Source organism: Anolis carolinensis, chromosome 2, assembly GCF_035594765.1.
Source record: "Anolis carolinensis isolate JA03-04 chromosome 2, rAnoCar3.1.pri, whole genome shotgun sequence".
Classification (NCBI taxonomy): domain Eukaryota; kingdom Metazoa; phylum Chordata; class Lepidosauria; order Squamata; family Dactyloidae; genus Anolis; species Anolis carolinensis.
This window is the reverse complement of record NC_085842.1, coordinates 214,417,933-214,441,295: the sequence shown is the minus strand read 5'-3', so window position 1 is coordinate 214,441,295 and position 23,363 is coordinate 214,417,933. Positions and strand designations below refer to the sequence as shown.

Here is a 23,363-nt window from a genome sequence, read left to right as displayed (position 1 = left end):
GGAGGCCAATAAACAATCTAATATCTTTATTAAAGCAATAAAAGAATCAAACAAAAATAAGCAGAGTATATAGTCCAGCAATAGACCTTTTAGGAAAGGCCAAATATAGTCCAGTAATATAAAGTTAAATGTCCAGTATTAGAGTTCAAAGTTTTAAATCCAATAACCGAAACACACTCAAACTTCCAAGCAGTTTGAGTGGGGAATAAAGCAAGGTCTTTCACAAGAGTTCCAGGTTCAATGTCCAAGGCAGGGATAACAAGGCAAGGCAAGGAAGCAAGGCAAAGTTGGTCGTGGTGGAACTGAATTGCAGTCCAGACTTGACAGGGAGACGAGACGCAATGCCCGGTCTACTCAAGAGTAGCGCGCCGCAGGAACTAGAGTCGATGTTAACTTCCCAACTGACACGTTGACACCGCAATGGCTAGGCTGTGCCTAGAACTTTTATGGAACTTCAAATCTTCCCCAAACCAGGTGCCTGAGTTCACATTTTCCCAAGGGAAACGGACTGAAGACAACAACTTTGCCAGATGCAACCCTCCCTGAAAACTCCCAAGGGAAACGGTTTAATTAGCATCCTCTCTCTCCGCTAATCTCGCGCTTCATCTCCGAATCTCCTTCTCAGAGCGGAATGTTTTGAGAAACAATTTCCTATTGAAAGGAGCACTTTCCGGGGAACCAGGCTCTGTTTCAAGGGCTTTTGTAATTAGCTTTGGACCCAAGCTGTCAACAGGGAACATCTGGAAGGGAGCAGATTCTTGCTGAGTTGGAGAAAACCCCATATCCTCTTCAGTCTGATCTATAATGGCTGCGGGGTCATGACTCGAGGGTCTCTGAGACATCACAAGTACCTCTGTTAGTTGCCTATAGGATTTTGTTTCTAAAGGGTGTAGAAACTGAGGTTTTTTGAGTCAGGGATCAAGCGACTCCAGAGCTCCCAATTTGCGTAGAAACAACAAAAGGTGCTTATTATAAGTTGGGATGGGAACTGTCAGATTTCTCCCTTTTGGATCGTTTCAGTGATGTGAAAGTGTGGGTGCTCTTGTTGGCAGTCTTTAGATGTGTCTTGGTGCGCCTTTTGTTGCCACACATCATCTTTCATGCAACTGTAACAGCCATTTTTCAAAAATACATATTCTTCAGAAAATGCGCAATTTTGATAAACCTCTAATTCACTGTAGCAATATTTTCCATTTTTGTAGACTTGGGATTTCCAAATTCTGACAGTGTGTTACTGTTGCTTTCCCCGTTTTTTTTTTTGTTTGTTTGTTAAAATTTGGAAATACAGTAGAGTCTCACTTATCCAACATAAATGGGCTGGCAGAACATTGGATAAGCGAATATGTTGGATAATAAGGAGGGATCAAGGAAAAGTCTATTAAACATCAAATTAGGTTATGATTTTACAAATTAAGCACCAAAACATCATGTTATACAACAAATTTGACAGAAAAGGTAGTTCAATACGCAGTAATGCTATGTAGTAATGACTGTATTTACTAATTTAGCATCAAAATATCGCAATGTATAGACTACATTGACTACAAAAATGCGTTGAATAATCCAGAACGTTGGATAAGCGAGTGTTGGATAAGTGAGACTCTACTGTACCAGGTTGTGTTGGTCAAGTTGACTAATAAACAAAAGACCCTCCCCATAAACGTATAGCAGAGTAACTTATTAGCAGCAGCGTGACCCAGCACCAGTAGCAAAAGCGATAAAAAGAACAAAAACAACACAGACCAATGTTATCTATTTCTTAGAAGGCTTTTCTTTGTAACAAAATAATATGGTTGCACTATTTACAAAAACAAGGTTTCCATAACAAATAAAGTTCTTTATACTTCCTTCTTTGCTTCCATGCTGGGCTTCTTTCTCATGCAGATAAAACTGCTTCACTCTCACAGAGCCTCCTCTCACACCAAACTTACTCAGGAGCTTCACATAGTAGCTTTACACACAGAAGCCTTCACACTGGAGCTTCACATATGAGGCCTTCAACCTGGGGTTTCTCTCACTGAAGCTTCTCACACTGAGGCCTACTCACACTGAGGCCTACTCACACTGAGGCCTACTAAGCTACAGGCGAACCTGCTTATACTGAACGGCAGCTTTTGCTGAATCATTGCATCCATTTAATCCTTTCAGTGCTCGACTCACATTTTTGTAATTAAAATACTTAGGTAATTTTTAACCCTTCTGATAGGTTGGTCTTCTTCAAAGTCCTTGAAGCAGTAACTGTGATGTCTCAGGGACCCTCGAGTCATGACCCCGCAGCCATTATGGATCAGACTGAAGAGGACATGGGGTTTGTGCCAACTCAGCAAGATTCTGCTCCCTTCCAGATGTTCCCTGTTGACAGTTTTAGCCCAAAGCCCTTGAAACAGAGCCTGGTTCCCCGGAGAGTGCTCCTTTTGATAGAAGATTGTTTCTGAAAACATTCCGCTCTGAGAAGGAGAATAGGAAGAAAAGCACGAGATTAGCGGAGAGAGAGGACGCTAATTAATCCGATTCCCTTGAGAGTTTCCAGGGAAGTTTGCATCTGGCAAGTTGTTGTCTTCAGTCCATTTCCCTTGGGAAAAAGTGTTCAGGCACCTGGTTTGAGGGAAGATTCGAAGTCCCATTAAAGTTCTACACGCAGGCTGGCCATCGCAGTGTCAACGTGTCAGTTGGGAAACCAACATCACCTCCAGTTCCTGCGACCCGCTACTCTCGAGTAGACTGGGCGTTGCGTCTCGTCTCCCTGCCAAGTCTGGACTGCGATTCAGTTCCACCACGACCAACTTTGCCTTGCCTTGTTATCCTAGCCTTGGACATTGAACCTGGGACTCTTTGAAAGACCTTGCTTATTTCCCCACTCAAACTGCTTGGAAGTTTGAGTGTGTTTCGGTTATTGGATTTAAAACTTTGAACTCTAATACTGGACATCTAACTTCACATTACTGGACTATATTTGACCTTTCCTAAAAGGTCTATTGCTGAACTAAATACTCTGCTTATTTTTGTTTGACTCCTTTATTTCTTTAATAAAGATATTAGATTGTTTATTGGCCTCCGTGTCTGGTTCCCAGTGCTCTCGCAGCTTAGAGGTGTCACAGTAACATCTTTCCATGACCTCAAGATTTAGGACTTTTGCAATAGTGAAGTTTTCTGTTTTTTTATAAAAGGAAGGAAGGAAGGAAGGAAAGAGATATGGGTGGAAACTACACTTCTCTGCGTGATTGTTCAATAAGTGGATAATTTCTCTAGAAATTGTCAGAGTCCATCATGTGTGATGGCAGTGAATAAATTATCAATTTTTCTTTAAACCAGAAAGGCATGAAATGCTATTGTAAGAATATGATTCACTCTACTTTCTGTCCCAAATAGGATGAGGTCCATAGGGTCTCACTACCAATCTGTTGTTTTGAATTACTGCAGTTTTACACCACTTTAACTACCATGACTCAATGTTATAGAATCATGGAGTTATAGTTGGGTGAGGTGCCGGAACTATCAGAGAAGTTTAAAGATCTCGCAAAACTATGACTCTCATGAGTCCATAGCATTAAACCATGGAAATTAAAGTGGTTTCAAACTGAAGTAATTCTACAGTGTAGGTGCATCCATGGTTGTGAATTTAAATGCCAGCTGAAGTCATGGTTGTGGGGTTAGACTTTTAATGGGGTTGTCTCCCTTCATTTTGGCTGCTATTTTAAACTTAACTTTGCCTCAAGTTCATCTTAGTTTTACCATACAATTTTTTTTATTATTGTTGTTGCTTTAATCTAACTACTTTTGAGAGGCAGGGTATAAATATTTTAAGTGAGTAAATATTTGGATTTTATATTTAGCACATGTTTCCTGACAGCTTGGTCTTCAGACATTTGCTCCAGGGAGTTCAAAGCAAAATATTTACTCCTGTCAAAAGAACTCCTGATGTCCCGACAAATGATATAACACCCAGTTTTGCATGGCTCATGCCTTCACCATTCTTCCTTTGAATCATCAGTAAAAGTAACTTTTAAAAATAGAATAAAGTCAATGCGAGAAAAGCATAGATAGCTCAATGTGAACAAAGAACAGAGTCAAACTTGCATGCCTCAGGAGGAAAAAGAGGAAGCGATTCGGGAGGAAGTTGCTGGAAGGCAAAAGTGTTGTTCTGCCTAAGTCAGCAGTTCTCAACCTGGGGGTCGTAACCCCCAAGGGGTAGATTAGCCATTTCAGAGCGGTTGCCAGTTTCTCATCTTCTGCTAGGTTTGGCAAAGATGGGAGTCAGGCAAGAAGCTTCCTGCCAGGCCTGGACCCTCCCACGGGGCCTTCCTTGCCTATCTCCCATCTCCTGCCGGGCCCAGCGAAGACGGGAGTCGGGTGAGAGGCTTCCCGCCAGGCCTGGGCTCTGCCGCAGGGCCTCCATTGCCCGTCTCCCATCTCCTGCCAGACTGACTTGTCTCGCTGCGCCGGATCCGGGACTGGGCCTTGCTGTGGGGTCCCAGGTGCCTGGCTCTCGCCACCTGCCAGATAGATGCCAAATTTGGTTGAATTCCATCCTTGGTTCAGTTCAGAATGCTCTTTGGTGGAAGTTAACAGAACAGCTGCCCTCCCTTAAAAAGCTTAGCAGAAAAATGCCTATTGAAGTAGAGAATTAGCAAGCAAGAAATTGCTTTTGTTTCAGTATTGTGTCTACCTCATGCCTTTAAATGAAGTTGTCAGATAGTTTAGTGCATATATTTATTTATATATGTTGTTTAACATCTACATGAAGCCTCCTGGTGAGATCATCCGGAATTTTGGAGTGGGGTGCCATCTGTACACCGATGATGTCCAACTCTACTACTCCTTTCCACCAGATGCTAAGGAAGCTGTTCAGGTGTTGAAAGAAGAGAATGCACAAAAAAGGATAGACTTGCTACAAAAGAGACAGAACTTCAATTCCTGATTATACTAATGAAATGGCAGACAAAGGTTTGAGGTAATGAGACAAAGAGAGTTCCAGTGGCTGTAGAAAAAGAGATGTTTATTCTCAGTGGCCAGAGAAAATAAGCAATAAGTAAAGGACCTTCCCCTGTAATCAGGAAAGCGAAGGTACAGAACAAAGAAACACAGGTCCTTATATACTATTTTGCCTTCCTCTATCTACGTTATATAGGCATTATCCATCACCAATTAGTGTCAAAAAAAGTCTTACTTTGCACTTTACTAAAAGCTACTTTTGCATTTTCCTAAAATATAGGCTACTTTCAAGACCTCTGACCCTCCATTAGGCCATATCTAAGGAATTCCTATCTAGGCTCTCAGGGAACCATTAATTAAGGAATTCCCCCCTATCTTAGCTTGTCAGAGAGTCATTAGCACTCCTACATGGCGCCAGGTCTTATCTTGACATCCCAAAAGCCTTAATTTGTCTTTTGTCCATTAGCTTATCTATTCTTGTTGACACTTGACATATGTCTCTGGCACTTAGGGTGAAAGTGTATTTTGGGGCTATATGCACACATTCTGCTTGTGATTACATATTCTCGTATTCCTATTTCTAATATGATTACATTCAATATATAGTTTCCAATACAAGTATTATATTTTCCCAATACACCTTCATCACTAAAGCTATCAAATATTAGAAGAATCAGGGAAGACAAATTCTTGCAGTACAGGATTTATGAACATTCATTTGCACACATTGGTGCCTGGCTGTTGTGACAGTCTGGATGAGGAAGAAGTTGAATCCAGACAACACAGAGGTCCTCCTGGTCAGTCATAAGGCTGAACAGGGTATAGGATTACAGCCTGTGCTAGATGGGGTTACACTCCCCATGGTTCGTAGCTTGGAGTCCTCCTGAACTTATTGCTGAACCTCAAATCTCAGGTATCAACGGTGGCTAGGGGGGGCCTTCACACAATTAAAACTTGTACACCAATTGTGCCCATACCTTGGGAAATCAGACTTGACCATGGTGTTTCACGCTCTTGTTACATCTAGGATACACTATTACAATGTGCTCTATGTGGGGTTGCCTTTGAAGACTGTTCAGAAGCTTCAAATAGTCCAACGAGGGGCAGCCAGATTAATAACTGGGACGGCATACAGGGAGCATACAACTCCCATGTTGTGTCAGCTCCACTGGCTGCCTGTTTGCTACTGAGCACAATTCAAAGTGCTGGCATTGTACTATAAAGCTCTAAATGGCCCAGGCCAATCTACCTGTCCAAACACATCCCTATCTATGAACCACCACGGATATTAAGATCTTCTGGGGAGGCCCTGCTTTTGGTCTTGCCCCCGTCACAAGCACGATTGGCGGGGATGAGAGACAGGCCTTCTCAGTGATGGAACTCCCTCCCTGGTGAGATTAGATCACCCCCTCCTTCCTGTCCTTTAGAAAGATAGAAAAAATTTAGCTGTGGGACCAAGCCTTTGGGACAGTGTAATAAGGCAATAATTAGGAAACCTTAACCTGCTGACCAGTTCCGGTATGATTGACATGACGGTTTTAAATAACTGTTTTTAATGGGAAGATAACTGATTTTAGTGCTTATATTTATTTATAGTTTTTTATGCCCTGGCATTGAATGGTTGGAGTATATATTGTGTTCCGCCCTGTGTCCCCTCCTGGGTGAGAAGGACGAAATATAAATGTTTTACATAAATAAATAAATATAGTAGCAAATACTTAGATATAAGCTGGTCATATCATTAACTAACAATGTTTACCTTCTAGACAAAATTTCTTTTCCCCAAGTATTTTCTTGCCTGGGCAGCTCAGCAGAAGCTTCATAGCCAAGTGCACATGACATGTGACAGCATTGTAGCTAGAATTCCTGGTCTGTGGCATACCGTGTGCTCTTCTAGGCATTTCTGGACTTGTTGCTGTCTAAAACTATAATATACAGCACACCTGTAATACATTGCTTAGAGATGAATGTCAGAGTAAGTGGGAATTGTGTGAAATTCAGGGTTTTTTAAATCGTTACTCTGAAAATTCAGCAGACATCTTTATTTAAAGTAATAAATACATTGGCATAAGTTAACTTGCCTTGCCATAGAACATTGTTGGATTGGTGCTTACACAATGCTAGGCAAGGAGACAGAAGTTCAGCCACACTGTATAATATGACTGCCCTTATCCATGGAGTTAGTATCCAGATTCACTTCCCAAACTCCAGAAAATCCCTTCTTCCTCCATGAAGTGTTTGTGGGCCTCTCAAGGTCCCTCAGAGCTATTTCATGGAATAGTCAAATGTATAGTCAAAATATAGCTTTCTATTATCTGTGTTTTCATGTATTCATGGGGATATGGTTTGGTGGTTGGAACATATTCCCCCCACAAATACGGAGCTTGTACTGTACTAGGTTGCGTTATTAAAGAATGATCTTATTTATAAGTATTCCAACATGCACAAAATTCAGCCTGGGTTGGCATTTGGGACCCATTCTGTGTCATTCATTCAATCCCTCCACTTTCAATATCAAGATTTGCAGAGACTTTCATGCAATAAATCCAACTGAACAAAAATTCAACATGATTATGACCAATATGTTGACAAATGCTATTACCGTTATTAACATTTTAAAATCACAGATCAAAAACAGATTTGGGCAGATTTTTATTCAGTACTTGAAAATATGACAGCGTTGCAACAAATGAACATCTCTAGGGAGAGAATGTACAAAGCCACAGTGCCCTCATCAAGGATCCTGTCTTCCCTATCTTTTGTTTGATGGCCATGGGACCTAGGGAGTGGCCTTAGTTTTGCAGGAGAAGCAATTCCCCCTGCCAGGACCTTGGTGGAGGATGAAGATGATGGGTTAGAAGGTTCTCTCCAAGTAGCCGAATCAGGGGCAAATGTCAAACAGGCACCTGAGCAGCCTGACACTTTGGAGCTTACTAACTACCTTGTCGCATGGCCGCTGAAAACTTTGGGCATCGTCAGGGGGCATTGGGAACCCGGTGCTCCATTCCCCTCCAACTGAGGGTGATACCATGGGGGAAGAGTGGAGCACGCATGGAGTGCATGGCTTCCCCCCATTGATTCTGTGGCAACATGGGAAGCCGGATCCACCTTACTTCACCCATGGAGGCCCAGCGATGTCATTTGATGGGAACCGGCAGGCTCTGTGGGTAAAGTTGGGCGGAGCCAGCACATGCCACCGAAAAGTGCCCTTTGTGATGAGGTCGTAATGCTGATCGGGAGCTGGCCCCTCTATGCTTGGAAGAAACAGTGAAAGATTTTTTATTTATTTTTTTTTCGTGTCAGAAGCAACTTGAGTCGCTTCTGGAGTGAGAGAATCGGCCGTCTGCAAGGACGTTGCCCAGGGGACGCCAGGATGTTTTTGATGTTTTTACCATCCTTGTGGGAGGCTTCTCTCATGTCCCCGCATGGAGCTGGAGCTGATAGAGGGAGCTCAACCGCACTCTCCCCAGGTGGGATTCGAACCTGGCAGCTTTCAGGTCAGCAACCCAACCTTCAAGTCACTTAGTCCACTACGCCATCTGGAGGCTCCAGTGCAAGATCAGGCTCAGGGAGAAGAGCAGGAGTTGACTTGCCCCAGATGGGATGACTGAAGGGGAGACTGATGGGGTGCCTGATGGGGCACCTGTGGATGCCCTGTGGGCATTATGACTTCTCTGTATATATTTCTTTGTAGCCCCTTTCCCTAAGACTAACGGGGCAACTAATGGGGTAACTAACGGGGTGACTAATGGGGCAACTAATGGGGCGACTAACGAGGCACCCTATGGGCATTATGACTTCTCTGTATATATTACTTTGTAGCTCATTTTCTTAAGACTAACGGGCTGACTAACGGGACGACTAACGGGGCGCTCTTCCATTATTGGCTGCTAGTTCCCAGCAGATGTTAGGTGGTGCAATACCGGCTAAACAGTATAATTTTTCCAGCTGTGTAGGGTGTAGATATCCTGTGATAATGTGACATGTCTCATTTACACAAATGACAAGCCACTGCCAGAAGGGACAGAGAGTTTTTATCTCTACTGAAGATTGTGCCATCACTGCTCAAGCAGGGAGCTTTGAAATGGCTGAACAGAAGCTTTCTGAAGCTTTAGGTGGTCTTACTGCCTATTACAGGGAAAACCAACTTATTCCTAATCCATCTAAAATGTAGACGTGTGCTTTTAATCTTAAGAATAGACAAGCATCTCGAGCCCTGAGGATTACCTGGGAAGGAATCCCACTGGAGCATTGCAGCACACCAAAATACCTGGGAGTTACTTTGGACAGTGGTCTGACTTATAAGAAGCACTGTTTGAATATTAAGCAAAAAGTGGGTGCTAGAAATAATATCATACGAAAGTTGACTGGCGCAACCTGGGGATCACAACCAGATACAGTGAAGACATCTGCCCTTGAGCTTTGCTACTCTGCTGCTGAGTACGCATGCCCAGTGTGGAATACATTTCACCACGTTCTGGTGCCTTTGGGGTATTTAGGCCTATTCTTCCACTATGCAAATTCCAAATGTATCAGATTCTAAATTCACACACCTAAAATGAATTAAGGTGATAGAGATCTTGAACTTTCCCAGAACTCTGGGGAGCATCTTTACTGGAAGTTTTGCAAACATCATGAGAAGATTCACACACTATCTTGTTGTACACCTGTGAGCCGCCCCGAATCCCTCTGGGGAGATGGTGGCGGGGTATAAAAATACAATTATTATTATTATTATTATTATTATTATTATTATCACACCTGCACCCGATGCTGTAGGAAATATTTCAGATGAGGGAACTGGTCAAACCATCCATGAAAATTATCTGTCAACCCGCTACAAAAAACAACTTATCCATCTTCTTGTCAATGGATAGAGGAAATGTAATGAGTAGGTGAGAAGCAAACTGTCTTCCTTCTGCCTTCCTTGCAGAATGCGTTTGGATAAACATGTCAGTCAATAGACTCCTCTTGGTGAGAAAAATATTTTTGGAAATTCCATTGGTTGGGACTAATTAGGAATGGCACCTAATTCTGTTTGAACCGCTTCTGGAAGATATGCTAACACTTCTTCTGAAACTCCAGCACAGCAAGGCTGCCAATTAGCTCCTTGAGCAAATGGAGAGATTTGTGAATTGATAAAAGAAAGTGTGGAATCTGAAATAAGTTTGCATGTAATGAGAGATTTAGGTGTAAGAAGAAGCTGGCAGTAAATCCTTTTAAGTGTAAATAAACAACACTGGAGTTCCAGTCCCCTGCAGTGAGACAAGGGGTTTAACAGAGCCCTAAGTTATATTCTTCCCAGTAAGGTGGCCAGTGAAAACAGGAACTATTCTGGAATTGGTTTGAAGTGTTGTTGGCATCCTTGCAGCTGTTTTAAACATAACAGTGAATCACTTCAAACAGGGGGAGAAGTACAGTCGCTTGCATTTTAACCCTCTTCCTGAACCAACACACATGTTTAAACATATCCCCAGTTTTTCCAAATGTCATCCAAGAAAACCCTGTGATAGTTTCACCTAAGGTAGTGGTTCTCAACCTTCCTAATGCCGCGACCCCTTAATACAATTCCTCATGTTGTGGTGAACCCCAACCATAAAATTATTTCCGTTGCTCCTTCATAACTGTAATTTTGCTACTGTTACAAATCCTTATGTAAATATCTGATATGCAGGATGTATTTTCATTCACTGGACCAAATCTGGCACAAATACTCAACACGCCCAAATTTGAATACTGGTGGCATTGAGAAGGAATTGGTTTAGCCATTTGTGAGTTGTACTTGTGTGATAAGAGGTGACCCCCCCCCCCCAGAACTATGTAAAAGATAGTTCAAAAACATGGAATTCATAGTTTTGCCAAGGACACCAGGCTGGAATGATGCCATAATCCCCTATCTCTCCCCATATGGAAACCTAAGGCTTTTCCATGGCCCCATGGCCTGGCATGGCAATGCCCCTGTAACCCAAACTAGCATCTGACCAATTTGGCTATTATTTATTAATTAGATTCCTTTTTAAGAATGAAAATTCTGTTTTATGAATGGACTCTGGCTACTCAGTGATCCTAGGGCCTTCTATACACCCCCATGAACTCTTATGAACTCTTAAGGACTTTCCATGACCATGCTTGATTCCCCCTTTTCCTATGAACTCTGTGTATGCTCCCCCGCCCCATTCCTTGTTCTCTATATGTATGTATGCCTATATGAAAAATATGAAGGAAAGCAGCCTGTTTCATAAAAGCCACCAACTCATGGCTCTTGGAGTTTCCAAACTTCCTGAGACAATAATCCCCTAACAAAGGATTTCATCAAGCCCATTTGCATGGACAATAAGTAAATGGCTCTGATCAGACCAGACCTCGGAGGGCTGAAAACTAGGCCATCTGGAATGATAGGGTCTATGGACATCTTGGATCACCCAACATGAAGGGCAATTCTCTATCTGCGAAGAACCAGGGAATTTGCCACCGCCTCCCCGCTGTGTCACATCCTGATCCGAAAACCAAGCTTCATCTGCCATGACTGTACTCTCACAATAAGGCTGGCCAGTGTGTGTCAGACTACTTGCTAAATCAATCAATGAATCCATAGCCAGGTCGGGCTTGCAGGGCCCTGGGGCTCTCGCTAGACCATCTGACAATGGGCCCAGGAAGGGTCAGTCATAACTCAGCCATTAGACAAATATTTTCTGTTGGACTTATATGGGAGTTTTTGGTGTTTGGGGACACTAGGCTTCATCAGAGACTGTACATGCAGAGACTTTCAACAGGGTTGTTGATCCCACACAAAGTAAAGGTAAAGGTTTCCCCTGATGTTAAGTCCAGTCATTTTATTTATTTATTTATTTACAGTATTTATATTCCGCCCTTCTCACCCCGAAGGGGACTCAGGGCGGATTACAATGAACACATATATGGCAAACATTCAATGCCAACAGACAAACAACATTCAGTTTTTTTAGACAGACACAGAGGCATTTTAACATCTTTCCAGCTTCACGATTCCGGCCACAGGGGGAGCTGTTGCTTCACCGTCCATTGGTGGCTGTTCTTCCTCATTCTTTTCCTCGTGAGCAGTTTTATGGTTTTGTAGATTAGTTAAATTAGCTTCCCGCATAAAGCGTACCTAAATTTTCCCTACTTGACAGATGCAACTGTCTTTCGGGGCTGCATAGGTCAACAGCAAGCCGGGGCTATTTTTTTTAATGGTCGGAGGCTTAACCTGACCCGGGCTTCGAACTCATGACCTCTCGGTCAGTAGTGATTTGTAGCAGCTGGTTACTAGCCAGCTGCGCCACAGCCCGGCCCCTGACTCTGACTCTGGGAGTCTGACTCTGGGAGTTTGTGCTCATCTCCATTTCTAAGCCGAAGAGCCGGCATTGTCCATAGACACCTCCAAGGTCATGTGGCTGGCATGACTGCATGGAGCGCTGTTACCTTCCCCCCGGAGCAGTACCTATTGATCTACTCACATTGGCATGTTTTCGAACTGCTAGGTTGGCAGAAGCAGGAGCTAACAGCGGCCGCTCACGCCGCTCTTGGGGTTTGAGCCTGGGACCTTTCAGTCTGCAAGTCCAGCAGCTCATACTTAATCCCATTATCAGCCATCACCTCCTCCATTGTATTGTACAGAGACTTGCCAGCTCCTCTTTCGAAGGCAGGCAGCGCTCTCTCATTGGCCGAGGCGTGTCAAGCTCCCACCTCTCCAGGGAGCCCCTGCCAATCACAGCAAAGCTGGGTCCAGCCAGGAGCAGTGGGAATTTTGAAAACTGTATAAAAGTGCATGCTTTGCTATGTTATGTATCCCAGTCTATTTTTGGTGAACTATTGCAGGCTGGCATCACTTTCAGCTGAAATTAAATAAAATTCTTTGGTGGCTTCTGCTTCAACTTGGTGAGTTATATTCTGGAAATTATTGGCTTCTATTCTCACCAGGTTTAACCCACAGCTTGGAACTCACTATCCAATGATGCTCTAAATTGCTCATTAACACTTGTGGGATTTATAGTTCACCTACAATCAAAGAGCATTCTGAAATCCACCAACGATGGACTTGAACCAAACTTGGCACACAGAACTCCCAAGACCAAAAGAAAATATTGGAAGGGTTTGGTGGGCATTGACCTTGAGTTGAGGAGTTGTAGTTCACCTACATCCAGAGAGCACTGTGGACTCAAACAATGACGGATCTGGACCAAGCTTTGCCAGATACTTACTATGCTCAAATGCAAACATTGGTGGAGTTTGGGGAAAATAGACCTTGACATTTAAGAGTTGTAGTTGTTGGGATTTACAGTTTATCTACAATCAAAGAGCCCCTTGAATCCCACCAATGATAGAACTGGGCCAAAGGACAGGTGGAGAGATCTTCAGCCTGCTCTGCCAAAGGGGTTGCTTAAAACTATCAGAAATATGTGTTTTTCTTTGGTCTTTGGTGACCCCTCTGAAGCCCCCTTGCTACCCCATCAGGGGTCCCGACCCCCAGGTTGAGAAACACTGGTGTAAGGGTTGCCATAAGTCAGCAAAGACGTGAAAGTCCCCAGCTTCTTCTAAGACCAGGATTTCAAAAGGAAGTCAACAATGTGTATTAAGGGAAAGTGCACACAAAACCACATACTCTAAGAAAATGACTTCTGGAAATATACCAGGGAAAATGTGAGCGCAAGTTGCTTGTATTAGGAAACAAGTACTGCAAGTACCCCAAAAAAAGAGAGGTTAATTACGCAAACATTTCGTGTACGTGTGGTTTTTTTTTTTTTACGAGTTAGAAACCAAAATTGTGTGTGTGTTTTTTTTAAAATGAGTTAGAAACCAAAATGGAAATGCAATTAAACAAATTGAAGTCTGGACAAATTTGAAACAGAATAAAATTGACATTTACCAATTTGTTCATCTCTATTTGTGAAACTTCATATTAATACCACCCACCCCTCTGACATTTCCATGTTATTCTTATTCTGGATCGCTCAGGAAAATATGAAAATATGAAATCCCCCCCTTGCGTATTCCGCCTGTTCTTTGAGCAAATGTATGTTGGAAGGAAGGGACTGTTACCATATGTAAGAAATCAGCTAATGTCTATGTGTCAGCTGCAAAATAAGATGCATGAAGGTTATTGGTTGAGCCATGTCTAGAGAGCTGGTTAAGCCTGGGAGTTTTTGATACTATTGCATTTTTGTTCAGGCTTGAGCTAAGCAGGTGCAGAGAGAGTTGGAAGAGAGAAGCAGAGAGAGAGAAAGAGAGACATAGTTTGAAGTGTGCTCTCGCTTCATGAGCTACTGGAAGGAATTTATCGGCATGGACAAATGAAAGACTATTTTTAATCTCTCATGAAACGACATTATGTGAGTTGGTGCAACTGATCACATTGTACATATGTTGTTCTGGATTTAGGAAGAATAAACCACTTATTCTTTATTATTCACCTGCGTGGCACATCTCTTCTTTCTCTGGCAAGGCAGTGTGTGGACTACACATTTTGTCCACCTTGAAGTCATGTTTACTGGTACAGTAGAGTCTCACTTATCCAACATAAATGGGCCGGCAGAACGTTCGATAAGCAAATATGTTGGATAATAAGGAGAGATTAAGAAAAAGCCTATTAAACATCAAAATAGGTTATGATTTTACAAACTAAAACATCATGTCATACAACAAATTTGACAGAAAAAGTAGTTAATTACACATTAATGCTATGTAGTAATTACTGTATTTACAAATTTAGCACCAAAATATCACAATGCATTGAAAACATTGACTACAAAAATGCGTTGGATAATCCAGAACGTTGGATAAGTGAGACTCTACTGTATTTGAATCCTTGAAGAAGTATATTGATTTGGATTTGTAATTTTATGTCTACTTTTAATAGAATTGTTTTGCTTCTGTCTTATGATGTTGTTTATTATGTTTACTGTGTTTAACTTTGTTGTATGGGGTATTTAATGTTTTTTATGTTCATGCTGGAAACTGCCCCGAGTCCTCTCGAGGAGATGGAGCAGTATATAAAGTTTTTATTATTATTATTATTACATTACTAATAATATTACAGTCTAGTGGTATACAGTGTTCCCTCACTTATTGCTGGGGTTAGGTTCCAGGACCACCCGCAATAAGTGAAAATCCACGAAGTAGGGACACTATATTTATTTTAATATTTATACATTATTTTAGTAGTTATACACTATTTTATGTCTTTATCAACCAATTGCGTGTTGATAAATCATCTCCTTCTCCCGTTGCCACTTGGGCTCCTTTTCTCTCCCTTCAGCTTCTCCTTCCTCCCTTCCTTAGGCTGTAAATTGTAATTTTTTATGATTTATAATAGTCTTTTAGAGTTTATTGAAAAACCGCGAAACAGCGAATCCGTGAAAAGTGAACCACAAAGTAGTGAGGGAACGCTATAGTACAATGTAGTAATATATAATGCTAATATTGTGCTATGCTAATAATATATATTGTATGTACATATAATATTGATAATAATATTGTAATGCAATATAATTACTAATAATACAATACTAGAATTGTATTTTATATATTACATGTAATATTACTAATAATATTGCATATAGTGGTATAGTACAATGTAGTAATATATGATGCTAATATTGTGCTATGCTAATAATATAATATATTGTATGTACGAATAATATTGATCATAATATTGTAATGCAATATAATTACTAATTTTTTTCGTGTCAGGAGCAACCAGAGTCTACCAGATAATTGGCCGTCTGCAAGGACGTTGCCCAGGGGATGCCCGGATGTTTTGATGTTTTGACCATCCTTGTGGGAGGCTTCTCTTATGTCCCCGCATGGAGCTGGAGCTGATAGAGGGAGCTCATCCGCACTCTCCCCGGGTGGGATTCGAACCTGGCAGCCTTCAGGTCAGCAACTCAACCTTCAAGTCACGAGGCTTTTATCCCCTAGGCCACAGGAGGCTCATAATTACTAATAATAACACAATATAATAATATCATAATTATATATTACAGTAGAGTCTCACTTATTCAACACTCGATTATCCAATGTTCTGGATTATCCAACGCATTTTTGTAGTCAATGTTTTCAATATATCGTGATATTTTGGTGCTAAATTCATAAATACAGTAATTACTACATAGCATTTCTGCGTATTGAACTACTTTTTCTGCCAAATTTGTTGTCTAACATGATGTTTTGGTGCTTCATTTGTAAAATCATAACCTAATTTGATATTTAATAGGCTTTTCCTTAATGCCTCCTTATTATCCAACATATTCGCTTATCCAACATTCTGCCGGCCCGTTTATGTTGGATAAGTGAGACTCTACTGTATATATTACATGCAGTGTTATTAATAATATTGCTGTATAGTGGTATAGTACAATGTAGTAATATATGATGCTAATATTGTGCTATGCTAATAATATAATATATTGTATGTACATATGACTTGTAAGTCCTCTTCGGGGGTGAGAAGGGCAGGATATAAATGTAAATAAATAAGTAACATGACGGATGTAACACAATATAAGCTGCATATATCTGCTAATAAAGTAAATCAAAACCAACTTTTCATTGCTTAGAAAACCTGCCAGAAGGCAATTTGGAAAGAGGTGACTTCACAATCTTCACTAAATGAATTATTTTCTTCTAGAGTGATTTTTCTAATGTAAATAAAGAAAAGAAGGAGCTGAGGAAGAGTAAGAAGAAAGGTGGTGGACCTTTCAGGATTTGGTCATTGATGGTCTCATGTACCTGTAAGTTGTTGTTAGGTTTAGCTGTATATCACTACATTGTGTAATGATGGGGTTTACCTAAAACTGCACCTATCTGGCTTGATTCTCCTCTGAGCCTATTTTCTCCAGCCTCTAAAATCTGCCGAGGGTGAGCTTGTGACGAGACTGTCCATGCATCAAATCCAGAGAACAAAGTCATGTGGAAATTCATTCTTATTAATCGAGGCATTCCAGCTGAGGTTCACAGACAGAGCAGTTTCCTGAATTAAAGCACTATTTGTGTGCTTGGGCAAGCATTGGAAAGCTGCAGTTTAGGGAGGTCCGAAGGCTGGCTTAATTTCGTGTTCACCATGTTTTATATTTTCTGTATTTTCCTCCTTGTATACTTTTCCACAGGGGATAAAAATGAAATTCGTAAAGGATAATTAAATTGTTCAAAAAGGGATTGAAGCCTTTTCTTAGCATGCCTTCAAGTATCAAGAATTCTAATTGGAGAAGACTAGCTGAGCTCCACTTATGTCTGTGAAGAATGGGGGCAAGCAGAATAATTTCCACGAGGATTGTCAGCTCTTCCAAACATCTTCATAACCGAGTGAGTCCCAAATTGGGTCAGAGCACATTCTGGTGGAGCTATAGAAAATACTAGAAGTCAGAGGTTGGAATTATGTGACTCCAGGCCACACGTGTAACCACAAGGCTTTCTGAATGGTTCAAGAACCGATCCCAAGAACCTTTTAGAAATGGAGCAAAAATGGAGCATCACATCTTCAGCGGGTACGATCCTCCATTTAATCTTTGGGAGGAACAAGACGGCTCATAGATTTACTATTGTTCGAAGTATTTTTTAAAAGACATTGCTACTGGGTATCAGTCCTCGCATTCAAAAAGTTCATGAGTAGAAGATTCTGTTGGGAATAGCAGTGGGTTAAACTGCTGAGCTGCTGAACTTGCTGACCGAAAGGTTGGTGGTTCTAATCTGGGGAGTGGGGTGAGCTCCCGCTGTTAGCCCCAGCTTTTGCCAACCTAGCAGTTTGAAAACATGCAAATGAGAGTAGATCAATAGGTACCGCTCTGGCGGGAATGTAATGGCACTCCATGCAGTCATGCCGGCCACATGACCTTGGAGGAGTCTACGGACAACATCGGCTCTTGGCTTAGAAATGGAGATAAGCACCAACCCCAGAATCGGGCACAACTAGATTTAATATCAGGGGGAAACGTTTACCTTTACCTTTCCAAGCCTCCTATAGTAGTTATTTGTTACAGTATGTATATACAGTAGAGCAGGGGTCCCCAAACCTTTTAAACAGGGGGCCAGTTCACGATCCTTCAGACCGTTGGAGGGTCAGACTATAGTTGGCCACCGAGCAATAACAACAACAACAACAACAACAACAACAAAGAGTGTTGGAAGAGGGGAAAACCTTTACCTTTACCTTCCTAATAACAATAATAATAATAATAATAATAATAATAATAATAATAAAGAGGGTTGGAAGAAACCCCTTGGGCCATTTAGTCCAACCACCCCCTTCTGCCTTTGTGCACCAAAAGCACAAGCAAAGCACCCCTGACAGATAGCCACCCAACCTCAATGTTAATAATAATAATAATAATAATAATAATAATAATAATAATAATAATAATAATAATGGTTGGAAGAGACCCCTAGGGCCATTGAGTCCAATCCCCTTCTGCCGTTGTGCACCGAAAGCACAAGCAAAGCACCCCTGACAGATGGCCACGCAGCCTCAATGTTAATAATAATAATAAGGGTTGGAAGAGAAGAAGAGACCCCTTGGGTCATTTAGCCCAACCCCCTTCTGCCCTTGTGCCACGGGGGCCGGATAAATGGCTTCGATGGGCCGCATCCGGCCCCCGGGCCTTAGTTTGGGGACCCCTGCAGTAGAGTCTCACTTATCCAACATAAATGGGCTGGCAGAATGTTGGATAAGCGAATATGTTGGATAATAAGGAGAGATTAAGGAGAAGCCTATTAAACATCAAATTAGGTTTTGATTTTACAAATTAAGCACCAAAACATCATGTTATACAACAAATTTGACAGAAAAAGTAGTTCAATACGAAATAATGCTATGTAGTAATTACTGTATTTACAAATTTAGCACCAAAATATCACGATGTATTGAAAACATTGACTACAAAAATGTGTTGGATAATCCAGACCGTTGGATAAGCGAATGTTGGATAAGTGAGACTCTACTGTAATTGTGATTGTATGTAATATATATTGGTATGCAGTTTTCCCTTAACTCTGTGTTGTTTGAGGTTGTGGGAGGGACTACCGACCATGTGACCAGATCTGGGATTTTTCAGACTGAGACTCCATTTTTAGAAGTCAGTTTTGCATCAGAAACAGTACATTCGTGTGCTGCAGTGTATAGTCAGTCTTTATTGAGTTCACTCACTGTAGAGCAGGGGTCCCCAAACTAAGACCCGGGGGCCGGATACGGCCCATCGAAGCCATTTATCCGGCCCCCACAGCACAAGGGCAGAAGGGGGTTTGGCTAAATGACCCAAGAGGTCTCTTCTTCTCTTACAACCCATTATTATTATTATTGTTATTATTATTATTAGAAACACAACAAGATGAGTCCACAGCAGACACTCTGCTGGCTGTTGAATTGGATCACACGTCGGACACTTCCCAAGTGTCTGGGACTGTGTGATGTATCGGCGAATAATGTGCGCAGATCCCAGTAAGGTAGCTTTCTGAAGCTGGCAGATGGTAATTCTGTCAGCGCCAATTGTGTTTAAGTGCAGGCCAAGGCCTTTAGGCACTGCACCCAGTGTGCCGATCACCACTGGGACCACCTGGCTTGTGCCAGAGTCTTTGTAGTTCGATCTTTAAATCCTCATATCGTGTCAGCTTTTCCAGTTGTTTCTCCTCAATCCTGCTGTCACCTGGGATTGCAACATCGACAATCTATACTTTGTTTTTTAACAGGATTGTGAAGTCAGGAGTATTGTGTTCCAAAACCCTGTATTATTATTATTATTATTATTATTATTATTATTATTATTATTATTATTATTATTAATATTGAGGCTGGGTGGCCATCTGTCAGGGATGCTTTGTTTGTGCTTTTGGTGCACAGAGGCAGAAGGGGGTTGGACTAAATGGCCCAAGGGGTCTCTTCCAACCCTCATTATTATTATTATTATTATTATTATTATTAACATTGAAGCTGGGTGGCCATCTGTCGGGGTGCTGTGCTTGTGCTTTTGGTGCACAAAGGCAGAAGGGGATTGGACTCAATGGCCCAAAGGGTCTCTGCCAACCCTCTTTTTATTATTGTTGTTGTTGTTGTTATTATTATTATTATTATTATTATTATTATTATTATTATTATTATTGCTCGGTGGCCAACCATAGTCTGGCCCTCCAATGGTCCGAAGGATTGTGAACTGGCCCCCTGTTTAAAAAGTTTGGGGAACCCTGCTGTAGAGAGTGTTAGTCTGTATACTTAGCCATGTCCAACAAATTATGACTGCTCTAGGCATTTTCTAGGACCCCATTCATTTTAATCAGATTCATCATTGCTTGTGGTTTCACATAACTATAAAAAGTCCATGAATGTGTCTCCTGCAGATATTGAAGTTGTATTGTATACAGTACTTACACATCTTGGCTAATACAGTAGAGTCTCACTTATCCAACACTCGCTTATCCAACATTCTGGATTATCCAACGCATTTTTGTAGTCAATGTTTCCAATATATCATGATATTTTGGTGCAAAATTCGTAAATACAGTAATTCCTACGTAGCATTACTGCATATTGAACTACTTTTTCTGCCAGATTTGTTGTATAACATTATGTTTTGGTGCTTAATTTGTAAAATCATAACTTAATTTGATGTTTAATAGACTTCTCCTTATTCTCTCCTTATTATCCAACATATCCGCTTATCCAACGTTCTGCCGGCCCGTTTATGTTGGATAAGTGAGACTCTACTGTACCTTATTACTGATAGGGATGGGAGGAAGAAGAGGTCTGAATGTGAGGAAGTGATCCATCAACCTAGGTGGGAAGGTAGCTAGAAAGGAGAATTGCATAAAGCTCCATGTGGCAAAAGCCAGTGTATTTTCACGTTTTTATTTCATCTAAGCAGCCAGATTTGAGGCTACCAGTCTGGAGTTTGTCTCTTTGAATCACTGACGTGTTTTTAAGATTCTGGATTATCCAGCCTGCATTGCTTGCATTTTTGTTCAAAAGGTATTTACATATGCCTCTATGTACACACACACACATACACACTGCGTGCTTGAGATGTTCTCTATTTGTTAGGCAGCATTGCTTGAAAAATATATGGTGCCCTGCAGAGCTGGGTATGAGAGAACATGAATGCTTTTTACATCTGTTCGGCGAGTCTGCTTTGAAAACTCATGGCTTCTGCCTTATGATTTTTTAAACACTGCTCGGATGCTTCAAAGAGAATATTTCCTCTTCTTTTAACTGCAAGATATCGAGACTTTGAACAGTCAAGGGGAAAGGACACAAACAGTTGTGCTCCTTGGAAATTCAGTCTCCCTTGATGCACACCCTCAATCTGGACGGGTTTGGAGAGGAAAGGCTAACGGCTTTCTAAATATTAGCATCTAAAATAACATCATTTCCAACCAAGTAATAATTTAAAGGGGGACCATTCCCAAGAAATCTGCATGCACCTCATTTGTCTTCATAAATAGCTTCTGCTTTGAAAATTCATTCTATAACAAATTCTCATTGCAGGTTTGTTTTACTAAATTTAAATATATTGTCTTGTTGAAGGCTTTTGTGGCCAGAATCACTGGGTTGCTGTGAGTTTTCCGGGCTGTGTGGCTATGTTCCGGAAGCATTCTCTCCTGATGTTTTGCCCACATCTATGGCAGGCATCCTCAGAGGTTGTGTGGTCAAGTGGGGTTTATATATCTGTGGACTGGCCAGGGAGGGAGAAAGAACTCTTGTCTGTTTGAAGCAAGTGTAAATGTTCAATTGGCCACCTTGATTAGCACTGAATAGTCTGGCTGTTTCCTGCCTGGGGGAATCCTTTGTTGAGAGGTGTTACCTGGCCCTGATTGTCTCCCATTTGGAAGTCCCTTTTCTGAATGTTGCTCTTTATTTACTGTCCTGATTTTAGAGTTTTTTAAATACTGGTAGCCAGATTTTGCCCATCTTCATGCCCTCCTTCCTTCTGCTGAAACTTTCCATATGTTTGTGGATTTCAATGGCTTCTCTGTGTAGTCTGACATGGTAGTTCTTAGATCGATCCAGCATTTCTGTGTTCTCAAATAATATGCTGTGTCAGGTTGGTTCATCAAGTGCTCTGTTATGGCTGACTTCTCTGGTTGAATTAGTTTGCAGTTCCCATTTAAGTAGGTAAAGGTAAAGGTTTTCCCTGACATTAAGTCCAGTCATGTCTGACTCCGGGGGCTGGTGCTCATCTCCACTTCCAAGCCGAAGAGCCGGCATTGTCCACAGACACCTCCAAGGTCATGTGGCCGGCATGACTGCATGGAGCGCTGTTACCTTCCCGCCGGAGCGGTACCTATTGATCTACTCACATTAGCATGTTTTCGATCTGCTAGGTTGGCAGGAGCTGGAGCTAACCACCGCTCCCAGGGTTTGAACCTGGGACCTTTCGGTCTGCAAGTTCAGCAGCTCAGCGCTTTAACGCACTTCGCCACCGGGGCTCCTGCCCATTTAAGTAGTCATGCCCATATATCAAGCCCTGTTCAGGCAACAGTAAAAAGTAGTAAATACAGCAGACTCTTGCTTATCCAACATAAACAGGCTGGCAGAATGTTGGATAAGTCAAAATGTTGGATAATAAGGAGGGATTAAGTAAAAGCCTATTAAACATCAAATTACGTTATGATTTTACAAATTAAGCACCAAAATATCATGTTTTACAACAAATCAACAGAAAAAGCAGTTCAATACACAGTAATGTTATGTAGTAATTACTGTATTTACAAATTTATCACCAAAACATTGCAATGTATTGAAAACATTTACAAAAACATGGACTACTAAAAGGCAGACTGTATTGGGTAATACAGAATGTTGGATAAGCGAAGGTTGGATAAGCGAGACTCTACTGTACAACATTTCACGGGTATGGAGCTGCATGGGTATGGCACTATCTGGGTTATACATCAAATCATCTTGGAAGGGCCTTATCCTTTCCTTGATGTACCCCTCTTCCACCTTCTGGAACAATGATCAGAGCAGCCCACATGAAAAGCTCCCTCACCCGTTTTGTAAACCAGCCCTGGAAATTAGATAACTGCTCATAGCGTTTCTAGCAAAACCACTTTCTGTTTGCACAGTGAACAAAGATTGTGAGGCAGCTGATTGCCAAAACAGATAAAAGATAAGTGCCACAAACTTTACAAATGCTTAGTCTCAAGATTGTAGGTAACTTCTGGAGAAATAGTTGGACAATTTTACCTGAAATGTGTCCACACCCAAAACCGACATGGGAACACACAGTTACATTTCAACAGAACACCCAGGATCATAAAGTATGGCATGGTGTGTGTCCTGCCCTTCCTTTACTCTTCCCCAGGGCATGCATGACATGGAGCCTGACTCTTTGCGTTCCAGACAAATTATAACTCTGGTTTCATTCACAGGTTTTATAAACTTGATGCTGAACAGAAACTTGTATATGTCCCTGGAATTCAATGGGAGCAAT

The 23,363-nt window shown here is 41.5% G+C and overlaps 1 long non-coding RNA gene across 2 annotated transcripts in view; it reads left to right on the top strand.

Moving 5' to 3' along the window:
- LOC134296535 (uncharacterized) overlaps positions 1-23,363 on the top strand; it is a 51,158-nt gene that overhangs the window by 15,897 nt on the left and 11,898 nt on the right. The window contains exon 1 of one of the 2 annotated variants that reach the window (XR_010003316.1): positions 16,405-17,250. The exons of the other annotated variant lie outside the window; for it this stretch is intronic. This is a non-coding gene — a long non-coding RNA (uncharacterized LOC134296535). Of the gene's footprint in view, positions 1-16,404; positions 17,251-23,363 lie in introns of those variants that run through there. 2 annotated transcript variants of the gene reach the window in all.